Source organism: Mus musculus, chromosome 16 (assembly GCF_000001635.26).
Source record: "Mus musculus strain C57BL/6J chromosome 16, GRCm38.p6 C57BL/6J".
NCBI lineage: Eukaryota > Metazoa > Chordata > Mammalia > Rodentia > Muridae > Mus > Mus musculus.
In genome coordinates, this window is record NC_000082.6 from 25,285,121 (window position 1) to 25,303,058 (window position 17,938).

General features: G+C 39.8%; 1 protein-coding gene across 2 annotated transcripts in view; it reads left to right on the forward strand.

Moving 5' to 3' along the window:
• The first annotated feature begins 1,696 nt into the window (after positions 1 to 1,696).
• Tprg (transformation related protein 63 regulated) overlaps positions 1,697 to 17,938 on the forward strand; it is a 136,772-nt gene continuing 120,530 nt past the window's right edge. Inside the window, exons 1-2 of one of the 2 annotated variants that reach the window (XM_006522581.2) lie at positions 1,702 to 1,902; positions 3,001 to 3,052. The gene's annotated coding sequence lies outside the window, so the exon portion shown is untranslated. Of the gene's footprint in view, positions 1,903 to 3,000; positions 3,053 to 17,938 lie in introns of both variants that reach the window. The other variant, NM_175165.3, reaches the window with a different exon arrangement.

Genomic DNA, 17,938 nt, shown 5'->3' on the forward strand with positions numbered 1-17,938 from the left:
GTTCCACTGTTCCTACTCTTAAGAGGGTGGCACCCAGCATCCCTCTGCTCTAACCTCTATTTGCCCCTGTCTGACTGGGGATGACACTTATATTGCAGTTCCTCATTATTACCTTATTTTGTGGTGTGACCTAGGTGGCAGTTCTGTGAAAGCTCTTCTACAGCCACAGGGGTGGGTGGTAGAGGGGAACATAAATCAGTTAATGTAGCTCAGTGCACCATGTAGAAGAGAGTCATTCCTAACTCTGTCCTCTGTGTTTGTTGAATTCCATGTGTCCCTTAAGTCCTCAGATCCAAAGCTGACCTCCATTTTTTTTAGAGCCTCCTACAACCAATGGCTCCCTACTCTAGATGATCACAGCATTGTTCTGAGCTTTTGGTCCACCACACAACATCAGCTTGCTCACCTACTTCTTAAATGTCCTGTTTCAAATTGAGACCCTCGACTTTTTTTCCCACCTTGGCTACGGGAAGAGAATTGTGCTTGGCAAAGGTGGATATTTTAGCTCCCTTTTTGTTGAATGTATTAATGCTTAGTGACAGTGATGACTAAATGTCAAGAACATTGTCATTCCTTGATGTTACAAAGGACACAAAAGGACTATCTACTCATTGGGACCCAGGAGGCCATAGATGAGTGAACTTTGTATCTGATATACTAAGAAATCTCTCCAAGGCCCTAGTATGCTCAGGGCTGTATATAGACTGTTTTTGAGTGACAAATGTTACTATTTCTCTTGAAAGAGTGGAACCCAATCAGAATTCTTCTCCACTTTACCCTTGCTTCTCCAGCCATAAAATAAACATAACATGGCTTTATTAGTCTGATGAATGTGACAGAAAATTTATGATGGAAATTGAAAATCTGTCCTATGCACATACCACATTGTTCTCTGTTCTGTCTCCAGCAGTTCACTTCCTCAGGCCAACCATGCTTAGTTTCATACCAGTTCTCCAAGTAAGGCCCCTTATTTAGGTTTTCAAATGTGCTCAATGGGTTTTCATCTCGTTTTTCAGCATTGTTGCTGTGCAGGGGCTTCTAACTTCACACTAGGACGCATTTCCAATTCTATCTACATCTCTGAAGGAAGGATGATGGTCACAAGTGATTGCTTTAAAAAGCCAGAAAACAAACAATAACAACAAAAATTCAGAAAGGCAAGAACATAGCTGAGAATCCATTAAATGAGAAATCAAGACTCATCAAATAGATATCACCATTCATTCAATGTGTAGTACTTTCTCATGACCTGCTAAGCATTGTGGGAAGGGCATGGGAGAATAGAATGTGGCCATTGACGTCACTATCTATAGAAACACATATGACAAGTTAATGGGAGGGGAGAATGAGAGATTTTGTGTGCATATGTGCTCATTTTCAGAGACAAACTGCCACATGCGCCTTCTATATTTCTTACATAGATGTTACAGGGCTCTCATAAGTAGTCAGTGGATTATATGGTAATTAATATTAATCCTGGTCTTCAAAGTCCGCTTTGATTTTAACTATTCAGAGCACATGAAGAGCGAAACTGCTCCTTCTCACCTTGGTCAAATTTCAGTCAGAGAGGAAGTTGGCAGAAAAGTACAGACTTTCTTGAGAGAGACTAGCTAGGTGTGTTGTTGCAGAACCAGAAAGGCTCCACCCACAAACCTAGTTCCTTGCCTCTGATACCTGAGTTCCACCCTGTAAACATTCTCACTCAATTTTGCCCCTTTGAGAGGGAGCGGTTACCTCTCAGCTCAGCTACAGAAGTGCGGCTGGGTATCAGTGGGTGACAGCTCCAGGCTATTCTCCTGCCCAGCCTCCTCTGAGACAGCTACAGTAGCCACTGTTTGTGGTCTACCTCCCTTTGTCTGGGAAGAAAAAGAAAAGCCTTGAGGACCCACTACTGCCTTCCAGGTAAGACCACAAAGCACGTTTCTGGTCATTCCGTGTTCTTCCATATGCTGAATGATCCTGTTCCTAAACTGGCTTTCCAGCTCCATGGTATGTTGATCTAGGTTCATGGTCTTTCATATGAAATTCCTCCAGCCTTACTGTTCAAGGTTCACAGACTGAAAGTTTTTGGGCTATATGGTCAGTTGCCGTACTCATCTCTACATTGATTTTATTTTTTAAAATCATAACTTCTTTGTGAGCTTTGTAGAAGTGCCATAGTTTTCTCCTCTCTGTGGCTCAGGAAACTGAGGCCTCATCAGTTGAGGGGATGAATTCATGTATGAACCATTGGTTAAGAACAAGATGAAATCTGGCTGTCACTTCTTGCTCCTATTCTTTACCACCTAAGGTGATCTTGTCATGTAAGAAGTCAAGAGAGTTGAGGATCTTCCTGAAAACTTAATGATAAGCAAAGGGTGATTGTTTTTAATTATCATGAAGGCTTTTTTTCCAAGATAAAATTTCTCTGTGGAGTCCTGGCCATCTAGGAACTCTCTCTGCAGACCAGGCTGGTCTTGAACTCAGAGATCCCCCTGCCTCTGCCTCCCTTGTACAGGGATTAAAGTTGTGTGGAGCATCATGTCTGGCCCTATTTTTAAAAGTTGAATTAAAAGATATTTGTACAGATATATATATATATATATATCTTCACATACAACTGTTTTTAGACAGCAAGTAAAAGGATGGATGAGAAGGAAGAACTTGTAAATTGAAAAGCTATATGCACACATGAGATGACTGAGTTGTAGCACTTTCTGACTTTCTGTGTGTGCTGGGTCTCTGGGGAAGAAAACTGGAACCTGAGGCTGATTGGCCATCTATTAATGTCATAGAAGCATCTTCAAGGCATGTGTCATGAAGTCCTGGGGAAAATGATAGCTTTCGTTCTCATGGTGCTGAGGTGCCCCAAATCCTGTCACAGTGACCCCTGCGATTCCTTGTCTTACAGAAACTCTCATCATACCTCTGTTTTAAGAAAGTCTTAGCCTCAGAGAGTGAGCACGAGGTTTATTTTTTATGATGGTAACTTAGTTATCATTTCTCCATTCATTCTCAAAGGTGTAGATTCGTCTGAGTCAGAGAAGCATATGCCACCCCCAGCCCTGAATCTGTGAGTTTATTTTGAAACTGACCAATATTCATTCCTGCAGGATCATGGTAAAGATCAAGTTCAGCCCTGAAGAAAATAACCACTTGCCTTCTACAAAATAGAGAAACTTTATTCCCAGATTGATAACATGATGTTGGGGTGTTATGCCACTGGTCATCATGAGAACTATTAAGTCAAAGGCAGGTCTTTTATGCCTTTGCTGGCATAGCATGTAGAGAATGATGCTGAGGATCTCAAAGCAGCAGCTGGCTGGTTCAGCATGGCGATGATGTCATTCTATAAGATTCCTCCCATTATATACTTTAGATACTTTGTACTCTGCTTATCACCTAGTAGAAATGCCATTGTGCTATGTAGAATAGGGGCATTTATACGAGAAGCAACATTTGGCTCTTGTACAATTAAGCTAATTTTTTTGGAATATTCTTTAGATGTGGGGTAGGAAGATAGGCAAGAAGTGATGCTGTCCCTATTTTCAGACAACATGGATATTTCTAAGGTATCACCCAGATAATAGCCTCAAGTCTTAAAAATAATTGGATTTTACTCACTAGGACCTAATGGCAGGTTCAAGTCTAAGAGTTTGATTAATCTAAAGGTTTTAGTTCAGCATATACAGGTGAATCCAGCATGCAGATGTCTTTTGATTTTTCTTCAGTGTTAAAATCAATGCAAGTATTTAATGGGAGTGTTTAATGAAACACAGGCAAATATTTAATTATTCAAAATGGTTAGGAGGTTTGACAATGCTGGATCCACATTCTTATATGGGAAGTGTACCAGTGGATCTGTGAGGTATCTGTCCCCTATAGGCAGAACACGAACTCCTCAGAGCTGCACAGCTCCTATCCTTCCTCACTGAAGCCTCCATGTGTGTCTCATCTGATCTCATCCAACCTCTTAAGGATCAGAGTCTCTTAAATCACTCACTTTCAAAGGAGTGCTGGAGGTATCTGATGGGCCGGCCAGCCCACAGATCACTGTAAAGTGATCTTCAGAGAGAAGGGAAGCAAATTCCTTGGCCCAGGCTTCTGTGTAAAAAGGAGGTAGAAGATGTGATGATGACCCAGTAGTATAGCCCACTGGGTAGGGTACCTATGTAGGCTGTTTTCTTGAGCTAGATATCAAGACTCAGTAATACCAAAGCTGCAGCATTATTCAGGATGATAGAGCTTTGGCATAGTCTCTATGACTGTGTAACCACAAATAGACAGAAAAGACAGCTGGCAATAGCAGACCAACATCCTTTACTCAAAAGATCAATTGCATAGCATTAAGGAAAAGGATTATATGTACTACAGTTCAGAGGAAGTAACAAAAATTGCTAGGATTATGGAAAAGTACGCCAATAATACATTTTATCATATGGTTATTAATGTATTAATTACCTCTTGGTTGCTTTGGGTACATATAATTCTAACGCTGAATATTTAAAGTGGATGTGAGCTTTCCCTAAAGGGACTTTCATCCATTGTTGAAAATGTGTACAGGAGGGGAAAAGGCAAGCAAACAACAAAAGCCACGGACACAGAGAAACAAACAATGCATAGCTCAAAAAGGACACAAAGGCAAAGCTTCCACGGCGTAAGGAGAGATTCATGACACGTGAGTGGGCTGCCACCAGAGATTCTCCTGAGGGAAAAGAAGACACATTTGACATGAGCTTTAGACAGATACAGATAAGAGAGTTTCCAGTAAGAAAAGACAGTGAACAAAGGTGCAATTGAAGGTAGCCTGAAGTGCCTTCGAAAAATAGATGGAGCTCACTGTGGCTTCCGATGGGGCCAGTGAGTTGATTTAGAACCTGGCTGGAAATCTCAGTCTGCCCCAGATTGCTGGCTAAGAACACTAGATCATGTGCAGACATAGTGAGTTAAGTGAACATTGTCACCCTCAACCAGGCATCGAGCCAGGCTCCTCGTTATCGAAACCCACAGTTTGGCTGAGACAGAACACCTGCTCAAGTGTACCTTAAATCTGTTTTAAGGGTTCGAGGGAAATTAACACGTAAAAGCCATTCATGACCCAGTGTTTCTAAATATAGTAGCCAGGTCTAAGTAAGGAAGACAAAGAGGTAAATATACCCTTCTTAGAAATACAGATGAAGATGTCTTCCAGGCTTTGAAAAACTCTTATAAGTGGTTTTTAAGGTGTCGATAAAGTTCTTAATCAGCCCCTAGCATTATTCTGGATTATCTGGAAGTCAGAAAAGTGGTGTTGCACAGGTTCCTCTGAACTCTTTATCGAGTGTGATCTGGAGAGTGAGTGTTACTAAATTGCCCTCCTGTCTGGGAGGCAGTAACTTCAAGAAGCAGTTAGAACAGGTTCTTCGACGAGCCCTCTTCTCATTCTTCCTTAATAAAAGGTTGGTGAGAAGCGTGAGTGCAGGTATGTGGTGTGAAGCTGTCCTGGTGGGTGGAATGACGGTGGCCGAATCTTAGCTGCACTGACTGCAGCAAGTGGGCAACAGGCCAGGGCTTCTCGTTTTATCATGCATTGGTGTGTGATTGTATGTGCATATGCTGTAAATGTCTACTTTAAAATAGGTCAGTGGGCGCTCTGACCTAGATAAAAGGAAGTATTTGAACAAGGTCCATTCATGATGTCAGCAAATTTTAATAATCAGAGCTAGTTTTGAGCAACTGCTTAGGTAAAAATGCTATGATTTACCCTTTCTTAGAAATGGGAACAAAACACCCTTGGAAGGAGTTACAGAGACAAAATTTGGAGCTGTGACAAAAGGATGGACCATCTAATGATTGCCATATGCAGAGATCCATCCCATAATCAGCTTCCAAATGCTGACACCATTGCATACACTAGCAAGATTTTGCTGAAAGGACCCAGATATAGCTCTCTCTTGTGAGACTATGCCGGGGCCTAGCAAACACAGAAGTGGATGATCACAGTCAGCTATTGGATGGGTCACACGGCCCCCAATGGAGGAGCTAGAGAAATTACCCAAGGAGCTAAAGGGAACTGCAACCCTATAGGTGGAACAACAATATGAACTAACCAGTACCCAGGAGCTCTTGTCTTTAGCTGCATATGTATCAAAAGATGGCCTAGTCGGCCATCACTGCAAAGAGAGGCCCATTGGACTTGCAAACTTTATATGCCCCAGTACAGGGGAACGCCAGGGCCAAAAAGGGGGAGTGGGTGGGTAGGGGATTGGGGGGGGGTGGGTATGGGGGACCTTTGGGATAGCATTGAAAATGTAAACAAGGAAAATTCCTAATTAAAAAAAATGCTATGATTTCACTTGGTAAAAGCCATTTATTGGATATTGGGTATTTTGTGAAGAACATTTCATCTTCTCTAACCCTGTGAGCAGTTCTTCTGCTTTCAAGGAGGGAAGACTGAAGAAAAATGCTAAGTGTCAAAAGGGAGAATGTATGAGTGGCACAAAGTGTCAGGTAGATTGGGGGTAGGACTAACAGAAGTGTGAGAGTGAATGGAGTGTCCTTATGGACAAGCATCTTACGATGTCGGTTTTCAGAGTGTTGGGATTCTTGTGTCTGGTTAACTGAGTGGAAAGCAATGGTGTGGGGAAAAGGTAAAGAGGACCCTGTGACTGTCTTGAGTGACAGGTAGAAAGGAGTGGCTTTGTCTCAAGAGGGGTTGGCCATGCGAGGAACAGATTTCAGAACAAATATTAGGGGCTTTCTTTGGAACACATAAAGTTTTAGAATTTGAGTTGTCAATCATCTAGAATTCAGTGAAGATATTTTCACATGTATGTATGTATGTATGTATGTATGTATGTATGCATGCACTCATGTATCTATCTATCTATCTATCTATCTATCTATCTATCTATCTATCTTCATCATCATCTATCTATCTGCATATATACACACATATACAAGTGTACGTACATATCTGTATTATATATACTTATATATGTACATCTGAACACACACACATATATAATTTAAAATTACTAAATATGTTAGTATATAGAATAAACATAAGCAGTTTCCAGCTGCCTTCTGGGATGCTGCAATTTCTTTGAGTTACCGACATGGAAGGAGGCACAGACCCAGTGGCATACCAAACAGGAAGAGGTTTGGCAGGGGGCCTCCACCAGCTCAGAAGAGGATTTGATCACTAGAATCATTGATGATCTCCTTCCGATCCTAACACAGATATATTATTTCCCCTGTACTTTGTGTGGACAGAGTATTATTTTCTCACCTTCATTCTAGTCCAGACCACGCTTAGCACACCTTCTGCTCCCTGCTCCCTTTGGTTCCAAAACAACACGGGAAGAGCTAGAGGAACACCATCCAGAGTGGCCTGAGTCTGGGACAAATGTAGACAAGCAGGTAGGATGCTACTCAGGGGTGGAATCAGATACGAGTGAGAACTGGACAGAGCAGCCTTTAGTGTGGGAAGTTCATGAGAAAACATAGAGGTTTTGAAAATGATGGCTGTAGATATTCATCTATTCATCCATAAGAGATTCTGTGAAATGGGGAAAATTTGTACTAGCCGAAAAGGAAGTGGGGGCCTCCTTTTTTTAAAGGTGAGAGAAAGATGCTAGAAATATACTTTCATGGGGATTAAAATGTGATCAGTGCACATAGATAACAGCATCGTATTTAATATTTTATAAACCATGTGGAGCAGCTGAGATGAGATTACCATCATATAATTCTTTCAGTTACAGAAAATCAGGCTCAGGAGCTTAAAGTCATCTGCTCAATACCAATAGCAGATGGGATTTAAGGCTGAGTCCTGAAAACTTGAGTTTAAGGTTCTCACAGAGAAGAGTCTACCCATGTGAGTTTAGAAAGCATTTAAACTTTTAGAACTCTCTAGAAATGTCACCCAGCTACTACAGTTAGAGAGTCTTTTCTCTCAGGGAACTCATACTTCTCGGTGGTTTCTCCTGAACTCAGTGCACTTTTGCACTCAGTGTGGGGAATTTGGAGGCCTGGAAAGGAACTAAGACTTAGCATGTACAACAGTGAAAGTTCTTCCAACTAGTATCTATCGATCAAGGCTTCAAGTTGACTACTTAATGCTGGCATGTAGGAATCAAGTTTCAGATACTGATGCTCATGAGCAGCCTGCCTCCTTTTCCTTCCTCTAAAAGAGCACTGGTCTCTCCTACCAACATCTTGGTACATTCACATGCTATCTACTTAAATGCCACACATACTCACTGGTCTTGGTACACACAGCTCCAAACATGTCCTCCTTGGTCTTCTGGTCTACAGGACTCTCAGTTGGGATAATGCTGTTCTTCATAAGGACTACATTTACATGCACATTATTTTGACACAGTTCTTCAGCTCCAGAATAGGAAGCTTTGTGTTCCCCTTGCCATTCCTCCAATTGGGTGGCTTTCTTCTCCTATCACTGACGGCTCCTAATAGAAATCTCTCGGTAGAAGCCATCATATTGGCCTTCAGCCTTAGGTATCTTCTTACTGATGTGCCTATATTCATAAGTAGCACAAGGCAGTATGACTTCTATAGAACATCTAGAATGCTCTTGATACACATTTTCTAGATGTCTACTGTCTTAACTTAGCCATTGTGCAATGATCCATCTTCTATTGGATCCATCTATCCATATTGACAAAGACCCAATTCTTCAGCAATATACTTCTCAATGGCAGAAACTCTCTGTATAGATCTTCCTAACTGCCACTTCTGTTTCTAGCGTGGGGCTTAGCCAAGAGCACTGTTACACCAAATGTGCTCTAATTAATTAAATAAATGAGGTGTTCTTTTATATCATGTAGAGTAGCACTAGGTCATTTAATTTATGTCAGACGGAGAAAAAAAGGGTAAAGTACCTAAATTCAAGACAGTCTTGTATGCAGAATTAATTAATTAGGCAAATCAAGTCTAAAGCTTCAGAAACCAACTAGTGCAATTCATTTTCCTCTTGAGTTGGAGAAGCATAAATTTGAATAATTTATGTGTATACTTTGAAAATCTGACATCATTATTACCCATGCTTTTAACTCAGAATTGTATGGCTCTGATTATTAAAAGTTGCTGACATCATGAACATTTATTTGTGAGTACACTTAGTAGAAGAACTTACCTTGTCAGTAAGAAAAGATGAACCTATTAATGAGAAAAATGTCTATACAAAACTATGTACCTCAGCCTTTCAATCTCACAACATAAAAAGGAAGTTCTGTCTATTGCTATTGTTGTTGTTGGTTTATATTATTTTGAGACAGGGGATCACTATGTAGCCTTGGCTAACCAGAGACCTCTGTAGACCAGGGTGACCATGAACTTACAAAGATCTGTCTGCCTCTGACTCTGAAGTGTTGAGATTAAAGATACTTAGTACCTGGCCAAGAACTGAATATTAAAACAAATGTTGGGCAAACATTTTTAAATGACTAATTAATATGTTGAAAACTGAAAACCCCTCTGCAGATAGTCATAAAGCAGACCATTGTGTATTCTATTTAAATTTAAATTATATTTGAACAATATCCCTGGGAGGCCTGCTCTTTTTTTATTGAAGGAAAATAGAGGAGGAGTGGATCTAGCAGGGAGGAGAGGTAGGGGAATCTTTGGTCAGGATAAAATGAAGGTAAAGAATAAAAGTTTTTAAAAAATTAAGGATGGAGAGAAAGCTTAGCAGTTAACACTGCTTTTGCAGAGGACCCAAGTTTGGTTCCCAACACATGTACTGGGCAGCACACCACTTATAACTCCAGCTTCAGCACATTCAATGCTGACTTCAGTGTACCCAGCCACATACATGCACACATAACTAATAATAAATATTTAAAATATATATATGGTAAGGTTTGGAGGCAAGAAAGAGAAGGGAGAGATGTAATTAAATTATATTTCAGAAAAGTGAAAAAAAACCTAAAACTAAAATAAATAAATTTTAAAATCTTAATTGGTAAAGCATTTCAAGAAATGCAATTTGGTCACAAATAATCAAACACTAAAATCTATGTATCTTGACTCACAATTTCCATGACTAGGAATTAATATTGAGTAATAAATTGAGGCATATGAGTTCCAACTATAGAGATATTTAGCACATAGTCATATAATCAAACAATAGGGGGATGGAATTAAAAACTAATTATGGAGGATTAGTTAAATAACAATGTATGGCTGTAGAATGGGATCCTATAAGTACTAGCACAGTATTATTAGAATTTATTTATTTGCTTCCATCTTTATTGGAATAATACAATAAAAATAGCATATATTATTGGTCATGGCATGCAGCTCATGTTTTGACATATGTATACATCATGATATAATTACAATTATCTAAAATACTAATAGCACAACGATTACATCACTTAGAGAGGGAGAAGGAGAAAGGGAGAGAGGGAGAGAGGGAGAGAGAGGAAGAGAGAGAGAGAGAGAGAGAGAGAGAGAGAGAGAGAGAGAGAGAGAAAACGTACCTTCTCACCAAGGCATAAAGAACTTACTCTTTATTCATTAAGTGATACAGTAACTTCTGTGGGAAAATAAAGGAATGGGGCAGAGAGACCTTTGGTCAGTTTAAAACTCTGCGACACACACTCTGAGTGACCCCGGAAAACTTCTAAGATTTTGCTCTCTAATCTGTAAGTGCAGATAACGAACGATAGGGCCAGGGCCACAGGGCTAAGATGAGCTGAATCACAGTACTGCCTCGGTCAGTATTGATTTCCTCCTACAAATGTAAAAAGGGCGGTGGAACGCAAGAGTTAAACTGGCTCTCTACGTTCAAAGTAGAAAAAAAAAATTGCGAAAAGGTAACTGTTGAAAAAATCCGAGGCTTACATCAAAATCATTGACTTGTGTACTTCTGCACTGTGAGTTCAAGGACAGGTTTCTTTCTTTCTTTCTTTCTTTTTTTTTTTTTTTTTTTATTACGTATTTTCCTCAATTACATTTCCAATGCTATCCCAAAAGTCCCCTATACCCTCCCCCCCCCCACTTCCCTACCCACCCATTCCCATTTTTTTGGCCCTGGCGTTCCCCTGTACTGGGGCATATAAAGTTTGTGTGTCCAATGGGCCTCTCTTTCCAGTGATGGCCTACTAGGCCATCTTTTGATACATATGCAGCTAGAGTCAAGAGCTCCGGGGTACTGGTTAGTTCATAATGTTGTTCCACCTATAGGGTTGCAGATCCCTTCAGCTCCTTGGGTACTTTCTCTAGCTCCTCCATTGGGAGCCCTGTGATCCATCCAATAGCTGACTGTGAGCTTCCACTTCTGTGTTTGCTAGGCCCCGGCATAGCCTCACAAGAGACAGCTATATCTGGGTCCTTTCAGCAAAATCTTGCTAGTGTATGCAATGGTGTCAGCGTTTGGAAGCTGATTATGGGGTGGATCCCTGGATATGGCAGTCTCTAGATGGTCCATCCTTTTGTCACAGCTCCAAACTTTGTCTCTGTAACTCCTTCCATGGGTGTTTTGTTCCCAATTCTAAGAAGGGGCCCAGTGCAAGGACAGGTTTTTTTTTGCGGTTGTACGGCATGGTGAGGAATGTGAATCCACACTAGTGTTAAGCTCAGCCTGTGTGGATGAGGAGCCCTTGTGCAGTGGCTCCCAGACTTCTCAGTTCTCATTAGTAAAGTCAGCATCTACTCAATTAAGTTAGCTAGCAGTGTCAGGGGCTCAATTCTGAGTCCCCTTACCCTCTTTTCCGTCTTCTGCTCTAGAACAAATGAAATCCGCCATGAGCACACTCAGTGAAGCAGCTATTCCTTTAAGGGCTTTTGCTGTCGGCAGTGGGTGTGAAGGATGAGAGCCCAGAGGATGCTTTCTGACTCAGAGGAGTTTTGCTTCCTTCAGAGAGGAATGCCGGAGAGCCCAGCTAGTGGGTAGAGAAGGGTTTCTTGGAAGGAAGCGTGGTGCTTGTAGGGTGCTCCTCTTTGGGAGCCTTCTTTTCTTTCTTTTATTTCAAAGCTCCATCTTCAACTTGATCATTCAATGTATTAATGCAAAACCTTTCATATTTCATTATTTTATACACTTCGGAGTTTTAAAATGAAACCACAGAGTACAAGTAGCCTTTGACTATAGTTTTTCATGTAATATGATTCTGTGACTTTTTGTTCATGTTTAATTTTCTTCGGAGATATGATTACTACTGTGGCTGTATCTACACAGTATTATATGATAGTGCCTTTATTTTTATTCTTGTTTTTATTTTTTGTTGGTCTTTTGAGACAGGACAGGGTTTCTCTGTGTACCTTGGTTTTGAGGTCCAGGATACTGGCTGGCCTGGACCAGGCCGGCCTCAAACTACAGAGATCTGCCTGCCTCTGCCTCCTGAGTGCTGAGACTTTAAAACCTCTTTAATCTAGTATTGCTACTTATTCTCCCACGAGGTTCCATATTGCATGCAATGGAATCCGTTTTTGATTCATTATTCAACTTAAGTAGCTTATGCAAGGAACAATGATCACATTCTTGGGCTGTGGGAGAGAAACCCTAAATGGCAGCTTTCTTTGAGTAAAGGAGTCCCAGAAACCATGGTTGGCCTATTACAGAGGCTACAGAATCAGCAGTGACCCACCATGTTGAGGCTGGTGGAACAGGAAAGGTGTTTTATCTGGAACAGTACCCCACAGAGACTGTTTCCAAAGTGTTGCTTTCATTGGCTATATAATGAACGAGATAGGAAGTTTCCATCATGCAATGCTTTTGCTCTTGAAAAAGAAGGGTAGAATATGGGTAACTGCTATGATACTATATTTCCTATTCCTGCTCCAAATACTTACAAGTTTATCTGAACCAAAAAACCCAAATCAGAAAGTTCTGATATCATGGGATAGAGATGATTAAAGTAAATATATTACGGCACTCCCAGTCTCATTCTTTTTATTTGGTCACCTTTGTAAATGACTTTAAGTTTTCTCGATAGTCTCAATTTGGGTATTCCACTCTGGCCTGGGAAGATCCCTCACCTGGCTGTGGGAGGGAATCTTGAGAGTAAGTAGTTGATGAGTAGCCTCATTGTGAAACCAATGAAAGATGATGTTCAACAGCTGAGAATCAGCTTCTCTCTGAACTCAGAATTCCAGGCTGGGGCTGACCCAGAGCCTTCTCCACTGCCACTAAGCTTCATGTCCTGCTTGGCTCATGGTTGCTGTTAGATTTCTTGGACTATCACACCCCTTCCAACACTGCCACCTAAAAAGCCATGTTCTGAACTCCAATGATATTTTAATACTCTGCTGGTTTTCTTTAGACCCATTAGCTCACACAGTCATTAAACTTCTCCCTAAGGCATATTTTGGATTCACTTCACAGTTGAGAAAACTCAAGTTGAGAGGTTTTAATTGTTATGTGACCTCAGGCAGCTGGTAAGTTGTGGAGCCTGGATTCAAGCCCAGGTCTATCTGATTCCGAAGCTTTCTCTACCTCTGACATGCTGTTCCCTGAGAAAATATTGATTGCCCAAAATGAATCAATTTATGTCTTCACTGCTTCTTGTCCATTATCTCGTGAAAGGGTTGGCTTAATTAATTCCCCTAACATTTGTGTCTTCAGATCGTAGGTGAGGGATCTTGACACATAACCCACACATTGTGCTTAAATCAAAAGTGCAGATATCTTTCAGGCTCCAATGGAGAAAGCTCAGCTCTCTGGCTTTGTCACTCCACCCAGCAGCTGATGTAAGGGATTAAAAGCAATGGGAAACATTAGAAAACTAAAAACTATTGATGATGGAAAACTCACCTCATTACAAATACAAACAATACTACAAACCACAGTGAAGATGTGTTTTAGAAGAAACAATCTGACCTTTTTATATTTTTTTAGAATTGCACATGAGTACTATTTTTACATGGTTTTACTTCAAAATTTTTCTCCCTCTAACTTCTCCCATGTCTTTTTCATTCTCTATAAAGTTCATATGCTCTTATTCTTTAATTATTACTGCTTTATATACATTTACATACATACCTAATTATATATAAATTTATATATATTTATATTATCTAGTTTCCACATATTTATATTTAATGTTTTATATATTACATATAAATATCCTATATAATGTATAAATGTAGAAAATATTACATTTTGGTATAAATATATATTTATATTTTATAATTTATATATTTAAATATTATGTTTTATATAGAGAATAATTTATATAATATATAAAAATGTAGAAAACAATTATATTATATACACCAAATATTTGTTTATATTTCCTTGTATGTTTAAGGCTGGCCCCTTGGCATTAGATTACCTATCATAGGGCTTATTTCTGTAGAAGACTTACTCTTCCTCTCTCAGCAGCCACTGATTGCTTATATCTTTTAATCTGGAGATGGAGGTTAGTGAAATTCCCTCCATCCACACATGCATGTCACATGTTGCCATTGCTCAGATCTTATCTAGAGAACTATATTGTTGAGATATGGCAGATCCCCTGTCATATATGGAAGACACTGTGTAGAAAGAAATATTCTGGTCTTCTGGCTCTTACAATCTGCCCCCTCTTCCCTGAGCCTTCAAGGTTGTGTTGTAGATATTTAGCGTAACATGGAAGGAAAGGATGGAAGAGTTTTGTTCTGCTTGGTTTGTGCCTGACTGGGTTTAAGCCTAAGGGTTAGGTCAGGTCAGGGTGCATACTGTCTTGGTCAGCACTCTTGAACTGCTCTCTCTCCCAAACCTAAAGCAGTCAGTCCCACCTCTCCCTTGTCTTCCATATCCTTCACTAGACAAGGCTTTTGTTTGATCAGGAATCGTTCTGCCAAGTCAAGGTGTCCATTCTACCTGCAAGTGAAGTTTTTCTTCTCAGAAGACTGACTGGTTTCTTGGAAGCACTAAGTTTATCTAAGATGTATTATTCTGCAATATGCTCAGATCATTTACATAACAGGTTTGTGGCTTCTTGGCCTGAAAACAAATTTCATAACTTCTTGTACAAAAAACCTTTCCCAGAACACATTATCTTTCCTCATCTCTCCAAAGGTCCTTTAATTTTTATTTTCTGAAGGAAGAACTTATATATTAAAGGGCACCAAAATAAGTTACCAATTTGACTTTCTAAATATCATGTATAATCTCTCCCTGGTATTCATTTTGGTCTTTTTCTGACTTTTGATGCTTTTGAGATTTTCCAAAAATCAGATTTTGATATATTTTCTGTGTGAAACAGATTTTTCCATAATGGAATGTTCTGAGGAAAGGGAAGTCTGTGATGAGGATGTGGGTGCTCAAAGAACAGCATTTTCTATCCTCAATACTTTTATGAGCATAATACTTTTTCTCCTTAGATATTCTTTATGTAATTCTCTTTGTAGAAAATTAGAAAATATAATAAAGAAGAAAAAGTCTATCCTCCCACAACCCAGAGAAGACTAGCATCATCACTTTGATGAATGTGGTAGTAAGTGTGTTCCCTACGTGTTTGTATTTTACCTTTATAAACCCAAGGCTATGCTATGTGCTGTATTCTATTTTGTTGCTTGAATAAAAATAAAAGTATAGTGAGGTCCTTCCGATAATTTGTATACTGTTCATTATAATTGCTGTATAATATTCTACCTACATTAACTTTGGGTAGATTTTATTTTCTGTTGGAAATTAATTATTAATGAAACATTATTGCCTATAGTAAAGAGAAGTAGAAAAAAAGGCCATACCATGGACTTACCATGGGAGTGTGGTAATTTAAAAACATTCCTGTAGAAAAATATATTTCCAGGGTTCCCTCTGTCTTTCATGAATTCAATTATCTCCAAAGAGCTCATGAAGATGTGGTAACTGATTAACAGATTTCATTCTCTTTATCATGAGTTTTAAACCTATAGTGAGGAAAGACTTTTAGCAATCAAGTCATCAGTCTTGGAGACATCTGATAACTGGGATGCTAAACCGAAATGGGCAAAGTCTTCCTGGTTTAGAGAGTCTATAACCACGGTCCTGCTACCCGGAGGACAGTTGGTTTGGACTATTTTTCAGCATTTTCTAATGAGCCTATCTCCTGACTAAGTTTTGGAGGAATGAATCAGAGACTGACAGTCAAATGCAGGGGTCGTTTGGAGCCTCACACTGCCTAGTCAGGTAGGAAAGAGAAAACTCTTAAACAGTACAAAGCAAGGACAGCCTCAAGTGTTAGAAAAAGCAGGCAAACTTCCCTCCTAGATCATTTTGGAGTCATATCTGGTCGTTATTAAAACTTCTATGTACTCTTACTAAACAAAAGCAGCTATATAAGAAGTGTTTTGGCTGCTCTTCTCATTCTTATCTCTATTCTGTCTTGGTCAGTGAGTGAATGACTACATACATTTACAGAAAAGCTGACCCAAACCAAATACAATCTCTTCCCAGTAACCCAGCCCAGACACACACAAGCAAGGAAGCAGAGACGTGTGGTTGTCTTGGGCAGGTATTTTAACTTTCTCAGCACATTTATTATGCACTCTGGCTGCCACTGCTCACTGTTTTGTGTTTGTAGTAAGTTGCCCATCAAAATGTAACTTTCTTTACTCTCTAATATTCTGGGCACAATTATGTACATGTATGTATATAGTTGTGATTCTTATGTATGCTTTTTTGCTATTATTGAGATGCAGTCCAGCCTCAAAGTTACTATGTGTCCCAGGCTTGCCTTGAACTATGAACCCTCCTGCATCATTTTCCGGAACCCTTCACTGAAGACACGGAGTTGTTTTGTTGTTGTTGTTTCATTTTTTTTTTTTCTTCTTGGGGGCAAAGAGAAGAGCAGATGTCACTCTTGCTCATTGACAATCCAATGTAAAACTATCTTGGACTTTTTTGTTTTCATTAACATTCTAACCTTCTATTTTTCTTAAGTCATCTTCGAGTGAATCCAAATGGCTCTTCTAATGCAGAATGGCTTTCATCTCAGTACTTAGTACTTCAAAGAGTCATCTGTGTTGCTCTAGATCCCTGGTCTCTTCTTTCCCCTGGGTGAAACTTTCTAGACTCATTTCAATGTCCTAGCATCTCCCAGGCAGGGTAGAAGTGGGTCAATTGGCCTTAAAATGATACTATTCTCAGGAGACCTTATAGCTAGTCAGTCTAAAATGCTGCCTTGCTTAGCATTTGCCATACTAGGAATTTCATGTGAATTTCACTATTTCTCCAACACATTTGTAGTGATAATTCCCCACAGTGAAAAGTTAACAGTATCTACTGTTAAAACTATAGGGCAGTGGTTCTCAACATGTAGGTCCCAACTCCCTTGAGGGCTGCATATCAGATATTCTTCATATTAGATATGTATATTACAATTAATAACAGTAGAAAATTGCATTTATGAAGTAGCAATGAAATAATTTTATAATTGAGGGTTACCACAACATAAAGAACTAACTGTATTAAAAGATTGCAGCATCAGGACGGTTGAGAACCACTGCTCTAGGGTCCTCTTCTTGGGATTATTCCATGGTTCTCGTGTAGCTGCTGGAACGGTGTCCACTGGCTTCAGGATAAGCTTCTCCTTTGCCCTTCTGTCACTAGAACTGCTCTCAGGAAAGGGACCGAGATTACCATTTGCCTCTCCAGATGGCTTCAGGATGAAGCAAGGGTTTTCTTGTTCTGTCTGTCTCTGGTGGTGCAAGCTATCTCTGGGGCATCCGCTGTGACTATGTGTGCTGTGCTACACACAGGTTTTGTCTTTTGTACGCATCCCTGAGGGCCAAAGCAGACCTAGATCTTTCGCTTACCAAATATCACTGTGCACAGAGCCTAGTCTTAGGCAATGACAAAGAACTTGTTGATACAAGTTCTAATGGTGCCTGGCAAACAATAGAAATTACTCTTCTACATTGCTATTCATGACAGGCTTCTGGAAATGGCATGCTGGATATTGGACCTAGAAGAATGACCTCAAATCTCTCATCATGTCAGTCTGACTCACTCGAGAAGAGATATTCATTGTTTGCATTTTCTGTC